Source organism: Tachyglossus aculeatus, chromosome 4 (assembly GCF_015852505.1).
Source record: "Tachyglossus aculeatus isolate mTacAcu1 chromosome 4, mTacAcu1.pri, whole genome shotgun sequence".
NCBI classification, from domain to species: domain Eukaryota; kingdom Metazoa; phylum Chordata; class Mammalia; order Monotremata; family Tachyglossidae; genus Tachyglossus; species Tachyglossus aculeatus.
The window spans coordinates 119,257,486-119,281,605 of NC_052069.1; positions in this window are offsets into that span (position 1 = coordinate 119,257,486).

Consider the following 24,120-nt stretch of genomic DNA (forward strand, 5'->3'; position numbering starts at 1 on the left):
GATCAGCCTCTCCATCAGCAGCACGATGTGACCTAGAAGTCAAAAATTCTCTAACCCAATTCCTCCCACTGGCCCCAAGAACCTAGGATCAACTTTGAGAAACAGTTCTGCAAGGGCATGCCTCTGAATAAACCCATTTGTAAATTGCCATGAATGTCTCTCTTATCTTTACCCTGATTTGGACGTGCTGAATGTCACTCCAAAGCCAGTGACCTCAAGATGTCAAAGAAGGAGAAGGCCTGGCTTCATGGTCCCAGTGGCCTCTCTCTAGATAGGACTTCAAAATCCCTAGTGCGAACATTCAACCAAACACAAAAGAAAGCACAGACAATCCGGCATGATCTCCCATAAGCTGGGACTCTGTGATAATGGGCTGCAATGGGATCCAATATATGAAAGAGTAATATGTGGCAGGCTGCCTGGAGATGTAAGTCGATAACAGGATACAATGTGAGATATGCAGGGTCAGTGCGATAACAGGAGTTGGCGTGTCATGGCATAAGGGGGCCAAATAACAGATTGATGAGCCAGTGGAATGATGTAAAATGCCACAGTAACTCTGAATACCTGTCTCACAGCAGCATCCCCTGTGAATCAAGAACACACATCCCTAAACACTGGCAAACACAGATTAGTTTACCTCTCTCTTCCACAAAACAAAAATAAACCTGTCCAAGCCTTGGCTAAATCTTGCCCCAGGCTCATTCTAAAGTGAGACCAATAGGACTTGCAGGAAATGGTTGATCTAAAAGTGGGATGGGAACAAAGAAACCAACCAGGCAATAAATGCATAAAGATGAGTTATCCGAGTGCAAAAAAATGACCTGAACATTTTTCTCCGGGCTTCTATGCCACCTTTTTTTTTCTGCTCTGATAACTCCCAAAAGGGCAGACTTTCCAAGCATACAGGAAGGATTGAGAGAGGTGGAGGGAAGGAATAGAGGTTTGGAAATCACTTTTCGGCAAAGAAGCATAAAAATATTTCAACTTAGGGACAATATTACTAGAAAGTGTTAAGTAGGTGCAGAGTCTTATGGAGACACAGTACAGCTTTGCCACGTACAACTTCAGAATACATACTGCTCAACCACAGTCTTCAGCATAAGACATCACAATTCATTTTGGCATAGATTCAAGTAATCCGACCTGGTGACCTTCTGCACCAAACTCTCATTAGACGCCTTTGTTGTTTTTGAGCCAGTGATGAATATCAATCTCTTACAAAAATGTAGACTGGCCCTTGATTTTTGAAGATGTTGCTATTGACAATAAAGCCATATGCAAACGTAGAGGTTTAACTAGAGAGGCTGCCACCCACCTGACCATCTGTTATTCAGTGGGTGGACATGAAGATTTAATTGCTGCCCATTTGTGTTGCTTTTTTGTGTTTCACTGTTTTTGAACCCACCTCTTGGTATCTTGATCTGCTTGAAGCCACATCATCTGAGGTCCTGCTTCATAGGGTCTTAATGTTTTTTTTCTCCCCTCCGTGTTTCAGTTTCCCACTTCAGCTCTCCTTACGGTAGCCATCTGGGTATCCTGTGAGCAGCCATTCCCCTCACATGAGCTGTCTGATGAAGATTTGATGCTATTTGCATAACATCAGTTCCAGTGAACTAACTGCTTTCCAGGACCTTTTTGTAATCTTGTCTTGCCGTATGATGTAAAATATGATATTTAGTTGATGTTTATAGAGCTGCTCTAAAATTTGAATAGAGAATCAAGGGTGAGGCCAGGCCTCACAGCATTTCATCATCAATCGTATTTATTGAGCGCTTACTGTGTGCAGAGCACTGTACTAAGCGCTTGGGACGTACAAGTACAGCTTTTCTATAGTGGGACACTACAGCTGCCATATAGACCTTCAGTTTTGTCTGAAACTCAATCCTTTATTGGGGCCACACACTGTCAGTCCCCAAAGAACATGTTGGATTTCTTCATTTGATTTTCTATATATGTATTGCTGCATCTTTGTATGATGCATTGCTTAGATAGCGGAATTCTCTTTTTTTTTACGGAATTTTTTAAGCGCTTAGTATTTGTCAAGCACTATTCTAAGTGCTGGGGTAGAGGTGTCAACCAGGTGGAACACAGTTCCTGACCACACGGGGCTCACAGTCCAAGTAGAAAGGAAGACAGGTATTCAATACCTATTTTACAGATGAGGCAACTGAGGCACTGAGAAGTGAAGTGACTTGCCCAAGGTCACACAGAGAGGCAAATGGAAGATCCTGGATTAGAACCCAGATTCTCTGACTCTCAGGTCCAAGCTCTTAACACTAGGCCACACCACTTCTTGAAGTGTTTCTCACTTCTCAATTCAGTGTCAGTGTTCAATTCTGGACGCCGACTCAAATCCTTTCATTGTACAAAGTGCTACCAGGACAGGTTGAATTGTAATCAAGGTCTTCTTCAGGTTAATTGCTATTACTGTGGTAATTCTGCAAAGCAGGTTATTTTTTAATGTTATTTGTTAGGTGCTTACTATATGCTGGGCACTGTTCTAAGGCTGGGGTAGATTTTGTTAATGATGTGCATCTAGCTTTACTTCTATTTATTTTGATGACTTGACACCTGTCTAGATGTTTTGTTTTGTTGTCTGTCTCTTCCTTCAAGACTGTGAGCCATTGTTGGGTAGGGACTGTCTCTATATGTTGCCAACTTGTACTTCCCAAGTGCTTAGTACAGTACTCTGCACACAGTAAGCACTTAATAAATACAATTGAATGAATGAATTATAATAATAATAATAATAATGGCATTTATTAAGCGCTTACTATGTGCAGAGCACTGTTCTAAGTGCTGGGGGGATATAAGGTGATCAAGTTGTCCCACACTGGGGCTCACAGTCTTAATCCCCATTTTACAGATGAGGTAACTGAGGCTCATAGAAGTTAAATAATAATAATAATAATAATAATGGCATTTGTTAAGCGCTTACTATGTGCAAAGCACTGTTCTAAGCGCTGGGGGGATACAAGGTGATCAGGTTGTCCCACGTGGGGCTCACAGTCTTAACCCCCGTTTTACAGATGAGGGAACTGAGGCTCAGAGAAGTTAAGTGACTTGCCCAAGGTCACACAGCAGACATGTGGCAGAGCTGGGATTCGAACCCATGACCTCTGACTCCAAAGCCCGGGCTCTTTCCACTGAGCCACGCTGCTTCTCTAAATGACTTGCCCAAGGTCACACAGCAGACATGTGGTGGAGCCAGGATTCGAACCCATGACCTCTGACTCCAAAGAGAGAATTAGAGAATTAGAGAATTAATTAGAGAATTAATCAGAGAATTAATTAGAGAATTAATCAGAATTAATACAATCTAATCGGGCTGGACACAGTATATGTCCCACATGGGCTCACAGTCTTTCTCCTCATTTTACAGATGAAGTAACTGAGACATAGAGAAGTGAATTGACTTGCCCACGGTCATACAGCTGACAAGTGGAGGAGTCAGGAATAGAACCCAGGTCCTTTTGACCCCCAGGCCCGTGCTCTATCCATTAGGCTATGCTGTTCCTGTAGCATGATTGATTCATTCATTCATTCAGTTAATCAATAATATTTATTGAGTGTCTACTGGATAAGGGGCATAGTAGCAGTAGTGGCAGTGGTAGTATTAGTAGTAGCAGCAGTAGCAATAACCTTTATTGAGCACCTATTTGGTGTGGTGTACTGTACTAGGCAATGAGGAGTACGGAATTGCAGAGTGAAACATTCCTTGCCCTCAGAAACATACATTATGGCAAAGGAGATGAAAATAAATATGTGTATAACTAGAATGGTCAAAATCAATTAATTGGGCAGACCTAAATACATGAGTTCTATGGAGAATGTAAATAAATTTGTAAGTGATAGAGTTAGCTGAATCAATCAATCAATCAATCAATCATATTTATTGAGCGCTTACTGTGTGCAGAGCACTGTACTAAGCGCGTGGGAAGTACAAGTTGGTAGCACATAGAGACAGTCCCTTCCCAACAGTGGGCTCACAGTCTAGAAGACTGAAAGAGCTGAAAGAGAAGCAGCTTTGCTGAGTGCATAGAGTATTGGCCTGGGAGTTAGAAAGATCTGGATTCTAATCCTGGTTCTGCCACTTGACTCCTTTGAGACCTTAGGCAAGTCACTTTAATGTCTATGTACTTCAGAGACCACATCTGTAAAATGGGGAATAGGACTGTGAGCCCCATGAAGCACAAAGACTGTTTTCAACCCAATTTGCTTGCATCCACCCCAGCACTTAGTACAGTGCCCAGCACATACAAAGAGCTTAACAAATACCTTGATTAATTAATTAATTAATTAATTACATGATAATATGTCTCAGCGTGTTGGAAAATTGGGGAAAGATTTTTGGAAGAGGTGAAAGTGCTTGAGAGAGAACAGTAATGGTAGAAAACGGAAATCTCACCCCTAAGAAGCTTCCACTGGAACAGAAGGCAGGCATAATAGTACTAACTGTAACATTTGTTAAGGCATTTACTGTATGCCAAGCATTGTACTAAAACCTGGGGTAAATATGAGATATTCAGGTCAGACATAGCCCCTGTTCCACATTGGCTCACAGTCCAAGGGGGAGAGAAAAGAGGTATTTAATCCAAGATTTACAGATAAGCAAACTGAGGCACAGAGAAGTTAAATAATTTACCCAAGGTCACACAGCAGGCAATGAAAGAGCCAGGACTGGAACACAGGTCTCCAGGCTTTCAGTTCTGTACTCTATCCACTAGATCACACTGTTTCAAAGATGAAACAATTTACAAATGGGAGGAAGAAATGCTCAAATGTTGGCAAATATAAATTAATATGTACAAAAGAGCCACAAGATGGTGTGAGGGCATGCTGAGATGATAGTAGAGAATCAGTTCATAATCATTTTCATGTCTTCTAGGGTATTTGTTTCCAGGATACTGTCATCAACCTAAAAAGAATCAGTATAACTGAATCAAGGACTTTCTATACTTGCTTGAGCCTGCTGAGTTGGAAAGATTTTCTGGAGTACTAGACTCTTGTTTTGACACCAACTTCCAAATTTCTTGTGATTCACTGGGTTAATTTATTGTTATTGGCAGCAATTTTAACAGGTTTGGGGTATTTATTTGGCTCACATCCTTTTGTGAATATGGCTGAATCAGACCTACATACAGAAGAGCTGCCCAAATATCAAAACCGTGGAATATTCTCAACTAAGGAAATTTCCCCCAAGCCATATTCCATATTCCCTCCCTTAGGCAGTTTAGTGGAAATAACATGGGCTTGGAGTCAGAGGTCATGGGTTCTAATCCCGGCTCCGCCGCATACCAGCCGTATAACTTCTGGCAAGTCACTTCATTTCTCTGTGCCTCAGTTATCTCATCTGTAAAATTGGGATTAAGATTGTGAGTCCCACCTGGGACAATCTGTTTACATTGTATCTACCCCGGAGCTTGGAACAATGCTTGGCATATAGTAAGCACTTAACAAATACCATCATCATCATCACTTAACTGCCCTAATCTCCTTTGCTGGAATAGGCCCCACTTACATCATTCCTGCCCTATGACTTCCTAGGCCATGTTTAATCAATAGTATTTACTGAGCACTTACTGTGCACAGAGCACTGAATTTCATACTTGGGAGAGTACAATAAAATAAGTAGACATCATCCCTGCCCTCAAGGAGCTTAAATAGACAGCGGTTCTCCAGCTTCTTTAGCAATCTATCTTCCTCTTTCCTAGCCCTTCTTCATTCCCCACCTATTGAAATCCTTCCTATTCCAAGGTTTGAGCACAAGATAGTGCAGCTATGCACATATGGACATGGGGCTCAAAATACCAAAAGGCAACCTGAAGTCCTTTCCCCTCCAGAGGGCCCTTGCTACCTGTCCATTGCTTGGTTCTGCTGTCCTTTCTTCTTCAGGGGGACTAGCATTTTGCTTCCCACAAAGCCTTCCGATTCCTTCCCCCTTCAATTTGGCAATCAACAGTGCTTTCCCTTTGCTGCCCCAGCTCCTTAGAGCATCTTCTGTGCATCGTGTTTGCATTCATGCCTTTCCAGCCTCCCAGGCAAAAGTGCTGAGCAGAATGTAGCCTACTGCCTTTATCACTTGGGCTGCCTAGTAGAGCTGAGTTTCAATTTCAAAACTTAGTCTAATTCTAGGAAAGGGGGTGGCTGGTGAAGAGGAGAGGGTCCTGAGAGTCCTCCAGGGGACCTGCAGCTCCCAAATAAGGCCTGCCTTCAGAACCAGGATCGGGGTTCACATGGACTTCTGACAGTCATATTTTAAAAGATCCAAGGGCACCAAAAGCCTTTTCAGCCATTAGACCTTAGGCAGATAGATATTATAGATCACAGAGCAGAGCATATGTCAGGGACCCTTGTCACTCCCAGAATGGTCATTTGAAGTGGAGAAATAAGATTTCATTGTTTTTTAACAAATTCTTCAAATGTCATTGAGTCGTTTCTGACCCATAGTGACTCCATAGACACACCCATTTCAGAACATCCCATCTTCTGTCATAAAGTCGTTCCGGTATGTTTTCTTGGTAAAAATATGCAAGTGGTCTACCATTGCCTTCTTCCACACAGTAAAATCTTGAGGTCTCTGCTGTTGTCTTTAATCAATGTTTTGATCACTTGATCATCTGCCTTTGACACTTTCCCATGCCACTGCTGCTCAGCACAGGTGAATCAGCTTTGTCTGATGCTTCAGCTTAGACTTTTCCAGTATGGGCAACCCTATATGGCATAGCTCTAAGCTTCACCGGAGTACACAAATTATCCTGCCACGATAAGGTGTAAATTCATAGGAAAGATTTTAACAAATTACCTATTCATAATAATAATAATATTAATAATGATGGCATTTGTTGAGTGCTCACCATGTGCCAGGAACTGTACTAAGCACTCAGGTGGATACAAGCAAATCAGGTTGAGCACAGACCCTGTCCCACTTGAGGCTCACAGTCTTAATCCCCATTTTACAGATGAGGGAACTGAGGCACAGATAATTTAAGTGATTTGCCCAAGGTCACACAGCTGACAAGTGGCTGGCTGGGATTAGAACTCTAGTCTTTCTGACCCCTAGGCCCATGCTTTATCCACTAGGCCATGCATCACTAATGAAGTCTCCTGAGGACGACACAAACTCTACAAGCCATGAATAACCCGAGTCCCTTCATATATTCACAACATTTCTTTACATATTCACAACTTAGATTGTTTACTCTGAGGGAAAAAATCCAGTGAGTCAGCCTTTCTCTCCTGCCCAATTTCTTCCAATTCTTTCTCATTTTCTCTCTCCTCTTCTTGTTTCTCCCATTTTCTGGCTCTTGCCTGTCCATTTATATTGCTTCTAAAGCTCTTCTGGAGCATCCTCTGAAGTTGTATTGATGTTCTGTTGAATATGGAAATTAATCCCTCAAACCCTGTTTTCTCCCGTGTGGTGTGAATATGAATGAGGCATGGGTGAAGGGAGGACAGGAATGAGCAGGAGGGATTCAGTCAACCATGATGGTAACAGATGGGGTTTCAGGAAGCTTCAGAGGATGAGGGAAGCTGAGGGGACCAAACAAAATTGGGCCTATCTGTCCACTGGGACTGAAGGCCCCAAGGCTGAATCTGCCCAGAAAAATGAAAGGGTATTTCTTAACTTTCTTTAACGCAAGACTGGCCTCTTTGCCCAGTCAGTTACAGAGAATTTTCTTGGACAGCAATCTCAGGTAGTGGGTGATTAGGCCTTAAAAATCAATGTGCCCGATCTCTAACTCTCTGACATATATTGCCTGATGTTAACTCTGAATAGTAATCAGAAGGTTCCCTCCACTTGCCCAGAGGGAGTCCAATATTTGAGGTCTAGCAGAAAACCTGGGCATTGCCTCCCATTCCCCGTTTTCCATTGTTCATTCATTCATTCAGTCAATTTATTGAGTGCTTACTGTGTGTGGAGCACTATACTAAGCTCTTGGGTGAGTACAATATAAAAATAGACAGACACAGTCCCTGCCCTCAGGCTTACAGTCTAGAGGGGGAGAAAGACATTAATATAAATAAATTACATTGTTCATTAGGTGACTGTGACAGGGAAATAGGATAGGGCATTTGGGATATCAATTGGGAAGACCCAGTGCTCTCTTCATTCAAGTCTCAAGATAGGTATTCAGAGTAGAATCTTTAGGATGGGGTTGTTCCATCCCCATTGAATAGACTGCTCAAATGTGATCAGAGCTCAAAACTTCCAAGACTTGGGTTTATTCACAGGACACAGTGTAACTTATCAATTTCATCCCGAGTCCTGGTTGGACATAAAATTGCTCTTAAGAAAAAGCACATGGATGAGTTAAGTATAAATGAGTCAGCATCATATGAGTGAAAATTTCCCTTCCAATATTCATGGTTTAAAACCTTAATGGAAGTGGTGCCTGGGCCAGAACGCATTTGAGATTTTATTGATGCCAAAACATTTGAAAAATAGTTAGAAATGCTTAATGACCTGAAGAGATGGCTGTGTTTGCCTAGTCTCACGTCATTTGTAAAGTGATTTGAAGTGCTAGAGGCGAAAATGCACGCCTGTGGATTTCATTAGGGGAAGTGTCCCTCTGAGGTGGAGTATTATGAAATCCACAATAAGAGCCTAAACAGGGAAATGAGAAAGCTACAGAAATGTTATTCCCAAATGTAGCAAATGGTATCAGGAAATCCAAAAGAAAATGACCCCTGCTGCTTCCTTAAGATAGTGAAGAGCAAACCCTGTGTTAGCAGTGTCTAGTTCACTCATTCAATCGTATTTATTGAGCACTTACTGTGTGCAGAGCACTGTACTAAGCGCTTGGGAAGTAAAAGTTGGCAACATATAGAGACGGTCCCTACCCACAGTCTAGTTCAGAAACGTGGACAAGGATTCTTCCTCTCCACTCATGGTGGGAGATGAAATAAGCTTAAGTAGCATCAGTAAAGACTTAAGGAAGACATAAAGATGGTCTTCTTAGCTTTAGAGAGCGTTAGACCCTGAATTCTAAGGACATCCACCAGTCCGGAGGCCTTTAGTTTCAATCTTTGGTAGAAGCAGGGGATCAAATTAAAGACTTGATAGGCCTTTCCAAACCACATATTTTATGCCTTGGGCCCTAGCTGTTTTTAAAATGTATAATTTCCACCTGAACTCTTCCAACTGCTGAGGTCAATGGAGACACTTGCTGAATAAGTCCATGATTTTCTGGCAGCCCAAGGAGAGGGCACCCTCAAAAAATTGTCATTCCTCCTATTTATGTAATATGAACTTTAACATCTGTTGTGAACTAGGGCAAAGCTTATCTGTTTTATTAGCCTCTGACCAGAGGATATGAAAGTGATGATCTTAAGTATTGTGTAAAGAGAGGAAAAAAGGTAAAGAAGTTATCCAGAAAGATTTGTTATGCATATAAATTCCATACAGGTCACCTCACATACAAATTCTTACAGGTACCTGATAGTCAACACTCATGTAATTGATTTGCATCTTTGATGATTTTTTTTAGATATCCCTTTTGTTAAATAGAACTATAGTATATTTGATGTTAATTACAAACCAAAGGATTGCACTGCACTAAACATTAGAGCAGACAGGACACAGTCCCAGCTCCACAGAGGTTTCCAAATCAAAGGGTAGGAGAGCAGGTATCTTATCCTCATGAAACTGATGAGGTAATTGAGACAAAAAAGGGTTAAATGACTTGCCCAAGTTCATACATGAGACCAGTGGACAAGCTGCGTCTAGTACCCAGGTTTTCTGACTCCCCAAACCATGTTTTTTCCATTAAGTCATTGGACCTCTCCAGATTGTCAATCTTGTAATTGGTTGATTATCCCCTTCTTGCCTTTGCTCCATATTAGGTCTAAGAAAGGACCATGACAAGCTATGGCTTGACTGTACCTGGACCCTGGTGTCTGAACCCAGCCGTTACTGAACTCCCACAATGTGAGTGTCTTCTCACCTGACTTCATGACTCCAACTCTTGAAACTGCTAAGCAGGCTTGTCTTAACTATGTTCACTTCACCTTGGTGGTGGTACGTTGTTTACCCAGTTCCATGCACAGTTCAAAGACCCAATATGCTCAGCTTCCCCCAGAGGTACCAGGAGTAGGTCCAAATACTAAGGTTGGACTGCTCCAGTGAATAGGAAATTTCCCAGAGACCTTCAGATTATCCTGTGCTTTTCTGGCCAAGTTTGGAACAAAGGATGCAGAAGAAAGAAGGGGAACAGGGACAGTTGTTCCACCATTTCCTTGCCAACTACCCCCTACCCCTGCATGATATCATGAAGAATTTCACCAATGCTAGAGGTTTCACCCAATGACCTTATTTAATTAGAATTCAATCTAAGTACCAGGAAAAGGTAGTCCAACCCAATTACACATTGTTTTTCAGTCCATGTTTGTGCTGGGGACACTGAAAGGGTAATAACCACTGATGTTGCCTGGAACCATACAACACAATAAACAGGATTCATGCTGTATTAAATGCTTCTGTACCCAATTATTGCTTTCTATACTTGAGTACAGACTCCCCCCTTAACCCCTTCTCTCCCACAATAAAAGAGTCAGGCAGTGAACCATGGCTGTTGTTGAATAAAAAGCTAAATTAGGAGCTTTGCTATTCAGTACTGTTACCTGACCATGAGCATGATCTTGTTTAGAATTATTTAGAAATTAATTATGGGGTGTTAAAATAAAGAGACACTTGAAAAATTATAACTGGTAGTTGGGAAATGCTGAGGGCTAATGGTGGCCATAGTATTTCAAATAGATTCTATTTTGAAATTGCGGCATCATCTTCAGTAATGGGATTTATTGAGCACTTCCTGTGTGCAGAGCACTGTACTAAGTGCTTGGGGTATTAGGATACAATAGACTTGATAGAGACATTCCCTGCCCACAATGAGTGCAGAGTCTACGGGGTTATGGCCCCAAGTGCCCAGTTCAAAGCACTGCAGGCACACCAAGTTGTGCCTGCGGAAAGGTGAGGGTTGCATAATTTAGTGCCACACAGCTTAGACACCAACTTAATTTTTTTTTAAAGAAGTGAGTTTTGATGATTGCAGTTGAAGGCAAGGCTTGAGCATGGTCAGAGAGAAGATTTTAGAAATAATGACAGCTGCAGCAATGATACCAAATAGATATAGGATAATGGGGCTGACAGTGAAAGAGGTAAGGACAGCAGATAGCTCATCCTTAATTTACAGGTGATAAAGCTCAGGCCCACAGAGGTTATACAAATTATCCAATTGCAGAGGTGTCTCAATGACAGAGCTGGGATTACGATAAGGATCATTAGTCCCATGATCTTTTCACCATGGCCACTCCATCTGCCTTCTATTTCTCCACCCTCTCTATACTTGGGCTCTACTTTACTTTTCAACTCTTGTCTTTATAGTATTTTAGTATAAATATTTTTGAGGAAATTTTTCTAGTGCTGTCAATGTGAGGAACCCAGTGCACCTAACCTGATTGAATAATCCCTTCTGTTGCTTCTATGTTCTGTGAGTATTATGTAGACTTCGGAAGCCATTGGTCATGTCTCCTCAGGGCAAGAGTAATATCACATGGAAAACTATTTTAAAGAATTTACATTCATCTTAAAATTCCTAATGATCTCTGACTCATTAGCTTGCTAATGGTAGGAGGAGTTGCTGCTGGTTTCTCTTGTTGTGATTCAGCAGGGAAAGCATTCAGTCAGGTCCCTATAGGCAGGTGCTTTGTCTCTAAGGATCTGGGCAAGGAACTTGATTGGACTGTTGATTGTGACTGCCTAACAATAATAACATTTAATAAACACCTATTGTGTGTAAAATCCTGGGGTAGATACTAGAGAAGCAGATTAGATACTAGAGAAGCAGATTCGTTCATTCATTAAATGGTATTCATTGAGTGCTTACTGTGTGCAGAGCACTGTACTCAGTGCTTGGGAGAGTACAATACACAATCAACAGACACATTCCCTGCCCACAATGAACTTACGGTCTAGAGCTTACAGTCTGAAGTCTACAGCTACAGTCTATAGTCTGAATTTATATCTCAGGTGTCTAGTACACTGCTCTGCATAGAGTAAATGTTCAATAAATATTACTGATTAATACAAGACAATAGTAAACAGACACATTATCTGCCCATACGAGCTTAGAGTCTTGAGGGGTACACACTCTAACGGAGAAGCAGCATGGTGTAGTGGATAGAGCATGCACCTGTTAGTCAAAAGGTCATGAGTTCTAATGCCACCTTCACCACTTGTCTGTTGTGTGGCCTTGGGCAAGTAACTTCACTTCTCTGTGCCTCAGTTATTCCATCTGTAAAATAGGGATTGAGACTGTTTGCCTCATGTGGGACAGGGACTATGTCCAACCTGATTTGCATGTATCTACTCCAGTGTTTAGTACAGTGCCTGGCACATAGTAAGAGCTTAAAAAACACAATTATTATTATTATTATTATTAATAAGAGGTAGGGAGAACAAGAATTACATCTCAAAGTTAAAGAAACTGAGACACAGAGAGTTTAAGTGACTTGACCAAAGACTTAGAGCAGAGTAGTGACAAAGCTCTATTTAGAACCTGAGTCTCCTGACTCTGGTAACCCCAGACTCTTTGCAATAGGCCAATGTAACCTATGGTTGCTGATAATTATAGACTCCCTTCTGTCACTGTACCACTGGAAAACCTCTACACTGACCTCAGACTTCTGGGGTTGAGAGACAAGCTAGAAACACTGTTGCCTAGTGGATAGAGAATGGACCTGGGAGTTGGAATGATGATGATGGTATTTGGCAAGCGCATACTATGTGCCAAGCACTGTTCTAAGCACTGGGAAGACCTGGATTCTAATCCTGGCCCCACCGCTTGTCTGCTCTGCGACCTTGGCCAAGTAATTTAACTTCTCTGTGTCTGTTACCTCATCTGTAAAATGAGGATTAAGACTGTGTGAGATATGGAGAGTGTCCACTCCAATTAGCTTGTTTCTACTCCAGTGCTTAATACAGTGCCTGGCACATAATAAGAGCCTAACAAATACTGTAAAAATGTACTGCCTGTCTTTAAATATATCATTCTTGCCTGCCGTTAGCTTGATGCTTAACATTAGCCTTGTTGTTCAATCATTCATTCATTCGATCGTATTTATTAAGCGTGCAGACTTGGGAGCCAAATGGTAATTTCCCCGGAAAGTCCCTTTCAAAATATATGCTCCCCCACAAAGAAATGGCTAGTGAGTCATACCACATATAAAATGTCATTTGTGGCTCTTCCTATTTTTATGGCATTTGTTAAATGCTTAATAAATGTGCCTGGTACTTTACTACGTGCTGGTGCTGATACAAGGTAATCAGATCGGACACAGTTCATTTCCCACATGGAGCTCACAGTCTTAATACCCATTTTACAGATGAGGGAAGTGAGGCACAGAAATGTTGAGTGACTTTCACAAGGCCACAGAGCAGACAAGTAGTGGAGGTGGGATTAGATCTCACGACCTTTTAACTCACAGGCCCATGATCTATCCACCATGCTGCTTCTCTACTCCATTTCTAATCTTCTAATATTCTTTAATCTTCCCCAATCCATCTTCCATCAAGTGAGCCCTCTCTCTGCCAGTTAGAAAATATCTATGCTTTCTCTGTGAACCTCTTGTTGGATAGGGATTGTCTCTATTTGTTGCCAACTTGTACTTTCCAAGTGCTTAGTACAGGGCTCTGCACACAGTAGGTGTTCAATAAATATGATTGAATTAATGAATGAGAGACAGCATGGCCCAGTGAAAGAGCATGGGCCTGTCCCCTTCTAGACCGTGAGCCCGCTGTTGGGTAGGGACCGTCCCTATATGTTGCCAACTTGTTCTTTCCAAGTGCTTAGTACAGTGCTCTGCACACAGTAAGCACTCAATAAATGCGATTGAATGAATGAATGAATGAATGGGAATCTCTAATCCCTAGGCTGTCACTTGCCCATTGTATGACCCTGGGCAAGTCACTTATCTGTGTTTCCCTTTCCTAATCTGTAAAAATGGGCCTAAGATACCTGTTCTCCCTCCCCCATACACTGTGAGTCTAATGTGGAACTGGGGTGGCCCAATATACTTATAGTGCATCTACAACAGTGCAGGGCACATAGTAAGTGCATAACAAATATCTCAATTATTATAGTATTCTCAAGCCTGGGAAGGAAATCCAAGGTGGCATGGTGATATAGGTGGAAAAGCCTCATTCATTAAATTCTTGTAAACTAAGTGAAGGAATCCTTTCTTTGCACTGGGAGGTGGCAAGAATATGGAATACATTCCCTTGGGAAGTTGTTCAAGCAAAAAAATAGAATCCAACCAAGAGACGTTTGGGTAGATTCATGGGTGAGAGTCTCTAACAGGTCATGAGAGAGAAGTGTTAGGTGGTTTGTCCTCCACCACGTCTGTAACTGAATGGCAAAGATGTCACAGTATTCCTTCCAAATCTTCTTTGGTTTCTCTGTCAGAGAGGGGACACTGAAATAGATGGTTTGACGCAAGCTACTGCTGCTGCTGCTGCTGCTGCTGCTTATGCACTGAGGGCTTTTCTTATGTTGAAAGCCAAGAAGTTTTCAGGTAGAGTGCAGAAGCTGTTTTAGTAGTATAACAACTCTTCAAGCCATTTTGACTAAGGCATGAAGAATTTGAACCAGTGCTAAAATTTAAGGTGACAAAATAAGCCTCTGGATAGCTCTTCTGCTTCTATTGTGTTTGTCAGACTAAATATTTAGAAGCTGATACAGCTCAGGTGACAATGGGTCTCCCCTATTGCCATTGAGAAGACAGCTTGAGGGGACTCAAGGAAGATTTTCCCAATTCATTGACTTTGGCTCTGGGATTATTTTAGATAGAAGGCTTCTGGAGAGCTGAACTGTGTCTTAACTTGATTTATGATGTGCCTTGCGTGGGACTGGTTTTATGTGGGTGCTTAACACATTCTATTTGTCTGCTGAAATTCTTTCTTCATAGTGGATCCCACAGGAGCCCCAATTTGCCAGCTCTGGGGGCAAAGTAGCAAATCTTTCTTTCGGGTTGGCCTTCCTCTTATTTAGAACTTCTAGCTTGTTCTTATATAATGGAATCATGGCAAGAGAAATGACTTTACAAAGTCCCCCAAGCCATGGCCACGGGCAATCACCCCAGAAAGATCCTGGTGTGTTCATGAATCTCTAAAGAAGGTGATCTCATATCTCTCCTGGAGTTTAGCTGATGTCTCACAAGATTTATGGGCAGGAAGTTCTCTTTAGATCCAAACCAAATCTCTCCTGCTGCAATTTTGTGTTCATCTTGTTCTCAGTAAACTGTCACACACACCACGTTCATTTCCTTCCGATATGCTCTGTTCTGCTATAATATGAGTTTCCATCACCCAATTTGTATATAACATGTGGGAAATGTTAGGGACTGTTTGTCTGATCGCACAATCAATAAATCCATCAATCATATTTTTAGAGCACTTATTGTTTGCAGAAAGCTGTATTAAGCTCTTGGGAGAGTACAATATAACAGTAGATATATTCCCTGCCTACAGCCGCTTACAGTCTAAAGGACTCTATTTGAGATATAAGAAATAAAACAATCCACAGGTTGTCTAAAAAAGATTTGATGTGGGAAGAAATGATTGTTTGCATATAGTACTTTTGTGGGGAGTGGAGCTTTGATCCTGCTACACTTATCAGCTGCTGCCTCAGCCTTACTGTACTGAATCATACAGGATATTGTGCTTTTGAGACTTTACAATATTTCATATTGGAACATAACAATGGGGGCAAGAGTCTCCTACTACTCTCCTACTAGTGGTGGACCAGTGAATAATGTAGGAGTTAATATAGAAAATAATCGTAATGTAAGAAATCGGGTATGTATATATACAAATATGTATGTGTATGTATATTCAGCTCTTAGAACAGTGCTTTGCACATAGTAAGTGCTTAATAAATGTCATTATTATTATTATTATATACATATATGCATATATACATACAATACAATTTCTTACATTAATATTATCTCCTGTATTATTATAAATGCACACACACACATATATATACTTATATATGTACACATACCCAATTTCAACAAGAATTCATTCATTCATTCATTCAATCATATTTATTGAGTGCTTACTGTGTGCAGAGCACTGTACTAAGCGCTTGGGAAGTACAAGTTGGCAACATATAGAGACGGTCCCTACCCAACAGTGGGCTCACAGTCGAGAGCAGCAAGACCATTTTAGGTGCTTACTATGTGCCAGATGCCGTAGTCAGCACTAGAGTAGATACAGGATAATCAGGTTGGACAGAGTCTTTGACCCACAATGGGCTCATAGTATAAATCAGAGAGAAGAGGATTTAATCCCCATTTTACAGAGGAGAGAACTGAGGCACAGAGAAGTTAAAAGACTTGCCCAAGTCACATATCACACAGGAGGTGGAGCTGGGGTTAGAAATCAGGCCCCCAACTCCCAAGCCCATGCTCTTTCCATGAGCCCACAACTGTTCGCATATCAGTCAATTGTGATACCCACAAACCATCCACTCCCTAGCCCATTAAATTTTCCCAAATCAACAGCTACTCTAACACAATTTCCCCTTGCATGAGGTTCTTCAAGAATACAACAAAAAATAATAACTGTGGTATTTGTTAAGTGCTCATTATGTATCAAAAACTGTTCTAAACTCTGGGGAAGATACAAGATAATTGGATTAGACACAGTCCCTTCCCATACAAGGCTCATATCTAGGAAGGAAAGAGAACAAATGTTAAATCCCCATTTTACTGAGGCACAGAAACATAAAGTGACTTACCCAAGGTCACACAGCACAAATGGTGGAGCCGGGATTAGAACCCAGGTCCTCCGACTCCCAGGACAGTGCTCTTTCCACTAGGCCACGCTACTCCTCAGCCTTTTAGAAGAAATGACTGAATTTGTAAACTATTATTTTCCCCAGAGTCTGCAGTTTTTAAACAGAACTTTTTTGGGTGTTTGATGCATGTGATCTAAAAATCCTGTAAGTAATAGATGCCATGGGAATAAATGAAATTAATGCCATAAAGTCTATCTTATACCCATGCCACTCTGAAATATGTGTTAGGGAGTTTGGGGTGTCCATGTGCTAGAAACACCATTTCCACTTTCCTAAAACAGAGGAAACAAGTAGCTTCCTTCCTTACTAGGCTCTGTCTTTTCTTTATTGCCAAATTCCTCACTGGGTAGTATAGACCTAACACTGTCTCAGCTCATATTCTTGTGCTTCTAAAGGGACAGACAAAGCTGCCCCTGAAATCCTCTTTCTAGTGAGCAAGGAAGGCCCTCAGAACCAGTAACTAGGTAGGAGAATTGATTGGGAGGGAAAAGGAGGCTGAGCCAGAGAAGATGTCTTGGACCAGCAATGGTGCCTGCAATGAAGGGTTGGGAGGGATTATGTGTGGAATTCGGCAATCAGGAAAGAGCCTCAACCTTGCCCAGGGAGATAAGTGGAAATGTTGATTTCCCCCGGCCAAGCGGTTGAACTGCAATCCCGGCCGCAGTTATTTATATTCCTCTAACAGCCTTGTTTACACAAACTGCACGGATGCAAATCAACGTGAGGAAGCGGCAGAGTCGTTGAGGTGTGCAGCAGGAATGGGCGCCCGGGATTGGTTTTAGTAATGTAGTGTTAACACAGCTACACATGGCTACACACACTTTTGCAACTGAGGAAGGGAGAGGGAGAGGGAGAGGGAGAGGGAGAGGGAGAGGGAGAGGGAGAGGGAGAGGGAGAGGGAGAGAGAGAGAGAGAGAGAGAGAGAGAGAGAGAGAGAGAGAGAGAGAGAGAGAGAGAGAGAGAGAGAGAGAGAGAGAGAGAGAGAGAGAGAGAGAGAACACTCATTACCCGGGACGTTGGCCCAGTCCTTGTGCTTCAACGAGAGATAAAAACGTGGATAAAAAATAATGGACTTTATTATGCAGCAGACCCACCACTCATTCACTGCTCCATCTGGCCCACGCTCTCCATTTCTCTTGCTAAAGGATTTATTTTCTACCACTAAGGGATGGGGTTGGAGTAGGAGTGGAAATGGGGAGAAAAATGAAAACAGAGTGAAGTGCCTAACTCTTCAGTTCTGTCCTCTCCTCTGCCACTGTATGCTGATGGACTGATGTTCTGGAAAGATTTCCTGAATCATGCTCAGAGATGTCTTAAACAGTTGATGTTCATAGAAATGGGCCAATTTAGCAACAGCCACTAACACTCTGACATCCTGGGTCTTTGTCCTGCAGATATACTACCTTGGGAATTTGATATTTCTGCATTGGCAGCTTAGAACTGAGCACTGGAAATTCACCCATTATTCTCTAGTTCATATAGTTAGGGTGAGGGAGGAGGGGGAGGCTAGGGCATTGAGGTGGGTTTGAATAAGTCAAATCCACCTAGGTTTTATCAGACCTTCAGCAGATAATCTGCACAACAAAGATTTGAGCAACAACATTATTTATTGAACTTAATCAACATTTGTCCATGCCTTTTATTGCTGTCATATCAATCAATCAATGGTATTTATTGAGTACTTACTGTTTGCAGATCATCGAACTGTTTGGGAAAGTACAAAATAATGGAGTTGCTAGATGTGATCCATGCCCACAAGGAGCTTACAGTCTACAAGTGCCTCACTCCAATATTTTGTTCATTTGTTCATATTTACTGAGTGCTTACTGTACACAGAGCACTGTACCAAGTGCTTGGAAGAGTACAATACAACAATAAACAAACATATTCCCTGCCCACAATGAGCCTATAGTCTAGAGCTTAGAGTCTATAGTCTAGAGCTACAGTTTATAGTCTGAATTTATCTCTCAGGTATTTAGTACAGTACTCTGCACACAATAAGTGCTCAATAAATACTATTGGTTGATTGATTAAAAGTTAACTTTCTGATAGCTGCCTCAGTCTTGGAGGGAATCCTTCAAAAATGGAGGTGATCACAAGCACATTTGGGTGGTTAAATGGACTAATGCTCTTATTCACAAACTCATTTTAAAAAATCCTCACATACATACAATTTTGTGCCCATATGCTCAGTCAGTCAAGAGTATTTATTGAACACATTGTGTGCAGTATTGCTGTAGACTGTAAATTCTGTTATATTGTACTTTCCCAAGCACTAAGTATGGTACTCTGCACAGAGTAAGTGCTCATTAAAGTGCTCAGTAAGATTCAACAAGTGCTCCACCTCTGCATCAAATAGAAATGCCTTACCATTGTCTTTAAAGCATTCAATCACCTAGTCCCCTCCTACTACTCACCTCACTACTCTCCTACTAAAACCCACCCCACACACTTCACTCCTTTAATACTAACTATCTCACTGTACCTTGACTCTTTTATTTCTCCCATGTTCTGCCTCGGTCCTGGAATGCCCTCTCTCTTCATACGAGACAGACAATTACTTTTCCCACCTTCAAAGCCTTATTGAAATCACATTCCCTCCAAGAGACTTTCCCTGACTAAGCCCTCCTTTTCTCTACTCCCACTCCCTTCTCCATCACCCTGACTTGTTCCCTTTTTTTCATTCTCCCATCCCAACCCCACAGCACTTATAATAAAAACAGTGGTATTTTGTTAAGGGCTTACTATGTGCCAAGCACTGTTCTGAGCACTGGGGTAGATACAAGATAATCAGGTTATCCCAAGTGGGGCTCACAGTCTTAATCCCCATTTTATAGATGAAGGAACTGAGGCACAGAGAAGTTAAGTGACTTGCCCCAGGTCACCCATGACCTCTGACTTCCAAGCCCGTGCTCTTTCCAATAAGCTACACTGCGTCTCATAAACTTCTCACTTATGTACATACCTATAATTTTATTTAATTATGTTAACATCTGCCTCCCTCTCTAAGCTGTGAGCTCATTGTGGGCAGGGGCTGTGTCTGTTACATTATTGTATTCTACTCTCCCAAGCACTTGGAACAGTGCTCTGCACACTGTAAGCATTCAATAAATATGATTAACTGACTGACTGATTGATCAATTGCAGAACACTGTAGATAACCCTTGGGTGAGTACGGTGCATTTCAGTTGGTTACCTTCAAGGAATTTAGCAACTCATGCCTTTTGACTTTCAATTGAATGGTCTTTCTATTAGCTCCCACATTCCCTTCTTAGGAGATGCAAGGGAGCATAATTTTTGGTTATCTGAAATTCATAATCTTTGACTGTGGATATTTGTTTAATATGGAAGCTTTTTTATCTCTCTGCAATTATATTTGCAAAATGAAAGTAAAAAGGGAAAATCTATTAAAACCAGGTCCTTGCTAGTTTATGGTAATTAAAAGCAATAAATATTCCTGCACACAATGCTGAAGACCTTGAATAACCAGTGGGTCAATATTGTTTTCCTGGTTAGGATGATAATAAATATTTATTACTTTTGCGTGGAAATAAGAAAAAGGTTTTATTCATGAATTCTGTGACCTCGTGCAGGGTATTTCAAATCGTGCACATAGTCCTAAAATGAGGAATTTATCCATCAAGTGATCGAATTTCATTTCTCAACTTGTTTCTTTCACTTAGGAAGAGGTATCTTTGTTGGCTCTTACTCCTGGAGTGGTGTGAACAAGGGGGAACAGCTTGGATTCTAATCCCAATGGTGCGTCGAACAGCTCTGTGACCTTAGGTGACTTCTGTGCCTTAGTTTCTTCACTTATAAAATGGAGATAATAGTGACTGCTCTTCCCCACCTTACAGAAATGTTGGGGAGGTCAAATAAATGGAAAACAATGGAAAAGCACTTCGGAAAGAAGTACTAAATAATAATAATGATAATTACTCATTATTATCACTAATAACAACAGTGATATTTATTATCATTCATTCTTTCATTCATTCATTCAGTCATATTTATTGAATACTAACTGTGTGAAAAGCACTGTACTAAGTGCTTGGGAGAGTACAGTATAACAGCAAACAGACACATTCCTGCCCACAACGAGCTCACAGTCTAGATAGGGAGACAAACAATAATATAATAAATTAATAGATGAATGAATAAATTACAGATATATGCATATGTGCTGTGGAGGTGGGTGGGAGGTTGAATGAAGGAAAAAGTAGGAGTGGAACAGAAGGGAAGTGAGAAGCAAAGAAGGTCTTAGGGAGTGACGGCTTCTTGAAGGAGATGTGTGTTCAGTAAGGCTTTGAAGTGTTGGAGGGCAATTATCTGTCTGATATGAGGAGGGAAGGTGTTCCAGGCCAGAGGTAGGATGTGGGCAAGAGCTTGGCAGTGAGATAGATGATCGAGGTACAGTGAGAAGGTTAGCATTAGAGGAACAAAGAATGTGGGCTGAGTTGTATTAGGAGAGTAGCAAGGTGAGAGAAGAGGGAGCAAGATGATTAAGTGCTTTAAAGCCAATGGTGAGTTTCTGTTTGATGCAGAGGTGTTTGGGCAACCACTGGAGTTTCTTGAGGAGTGGAGAAACATGGTTTGAACGTTTTTGAAGGAAAATGATTCGGTCAGCAGAGTGGAGAATGGACTGGAGTGGGGAGAGACAGGAGGCAGGGAGTTCAGCAAGAAGGCTGATATAATAATCTATTAATCAATGGTATTTATTGAGTGCCCATTGTGTCCCAAGCACTGTACTAAGTACTTGGGAGAGTACAATACAACAGAATTATCAGAAATGTTCCCTGCCCAAAATGAGCCTTCAGTCTAGACGGGGAGACAGATATTAATATAAACAAATAAGTTATATAGTTTAAAAATGTATACATAAGTGCTGCGAGGTTGAGGATGGGGTGAATATCAAATGCCCTAAGGTCATAGATGCAAGTGCAGATACAAGTGCCCAGCACTATATTAAGCACTGGGGTAGATTCAGGATAATCAGATGGAACATGGTCCCTAACCCACACAGAGTTCACAGTCTAGTGGGGAGGGAGAAGGCTATTTAATGCAGATGAGGACACTGTGGCACAGTGAAGTTATGTGACTTGCCCAAGATCACACAACAGGAAAGTGATGGAGTTGGGATTAGAACCCAAATTTCCTGAGTTCCAGTCCCGTCCTTTTTCCTCTAGGTCATACCTTTCATGCTGCTATGTAAATCCAAGGTGTTAATTATTATTTTCTCCTTGTCAGTTGTAAGCCTGACAAACCAGAATGGTGAAACCCACCCCACCCTCCTTGAACAGGGCCTAGACCCTGATGAATGTAAACAGTAGCTCAAAATTTTGGAAAGTCACTCTGTCAAACTGAACCTCTACGTGTAGGGTGGGATGTATGCCAAAAATATGCCCAAGACGCACCCTTCTTTCAATAAAATACCTTTCAAGACCATCTCTCCCATCTGCAAAAGTATCCAATGGCTTCCCATTTTTTCTCACTTAAATCAGAATCAATCAATCGAGTTTATTAAGCACTCACTGTGTTTAGAACATTGTAGTAAGCTCTTTGGAGACAACAATAGAGTAAGCAGAAATGATTTCTGTTCTCAAGGAGTTTACAATCTAACACTCATGACTGTTACCCACAAGGCTTTTAAGTCCTAGCCTTCCTTTTATCCACACATTCTCTTTCGCCCCTACAGACAGTTCACTCTCTTTTCTTCTCCCAAGCCCTTCTCTCCCCAGCCCTTGCCAGTAACTTCACCAAACCATGTCCCTACCTACCTTATAAACCTGTCTTTAAGGTCACCACTTGCCTGATTAGAAGTAGTAATATTACAGAGCACTGTATCAAGTGCTGGAGAAAAAAAAATACATTCATTTAATTCATTCTGTCGTATTTATTGAGCACTTACTGTATGCAGAGCACTGTACTAAGCACTTAGCACTGTACTAAGCGTGAGGCTTAGTCATAGTGCTTGATCCCCTAACAGCCAAAAATCCAATAATATGATGGGTAAGGGTTTGGCAACAGACATAGTAGGAAAGATGAAGCAATATGAATTAAAAAACAACATAAAAGGCAAGGTTCAGAGTCCAACTGATATGGTGTATGGTCCTCAGGATGAAGCCACAGGCCACTCACAACTGTTTCAGCTTTTTGGGCAAGGAATGTGTCTACTGCTTTATTTACAGTGCTCTGTACGGAGTAATTGCTCAATAAATACAGTTGACTGATTGGCTGATTATTTTAATTATGATTCTCTGCTGAATCCCATCTTTCTCAGTGACCCAATCAGCTCAGACAAAGATCACAAGCCTCCTTCCACAATGAATTCATTAAAAACATAAAGTCAGTGAGTCTGTCAGCCATTTCTGTCTTTTCCATTTGGTCATTTGAGGCCAGTAGAAGCCTAAAAATTGAATTTCCACAGAGAAAAATGTTGTTGGCCATGGGTCCACTGGCAGTAACTGCAATCAAAATCCTCATTTTGTGTTACCTGCTTCAGTTCCAGGCTCCTGGTCTTCTCCTGCTGAGAACAATGCAATAAGGTTTTGTTTATTTAAATAGAACATCCGTAATCACACAATGGTTTATGCCCACCTCAAGTTCAAGAGAAAGCCATTTGTAAACTAAAGGGAGAGGAGAGGTTGTGAGGAGAGTTGAAAGAATGAATGGGATTCAGAGAAAGGGAAGAAAGCGTTCCAGATAAAAGAAGTACTATTACTTGAATAATCACCCACGACCAAGTTGCTTATCGCCACTGAAGCTGTGTTTTGGAGGCTTGTATGCCTGGGTTTCGACCAAGGACATTCCACTATGTGTGGTTGAGAACAATTATGATTCACAGACAGCATGGGCGATTGGAATGGGAGATGGAATGAGGGAGGGAGAAGAAGAATGGGAAAAGAGACATACAGTTTGAAGGGAGAAGAAAGAAGAAAGCAGGAAAGTTGGACGGTGAGGCAGAGGTTATCTGTCACGCTAACGTGCAATATCAGAGAGTAAGATTTATTGGGTTCATCTCATTTGGTGACTTCGGCAACTATTTCTCCAAGAGAGAAAGTCCAGCTGTGCTTCCTTAAAGTAACTGGCATTCTACTCTCCTGCTGTGTGTATAGTAATGCTCCCTGCAGGAAGGGATGGGAAAGATACATTTCTTGCTTTCTCTGCTAACAACGTCCCTGCCAGAAATGTTTTTCTTTATTTCATTAACTGTCAATGTCTTGGGAAGAAAAGAAAAAAGGTTCTGTACAGT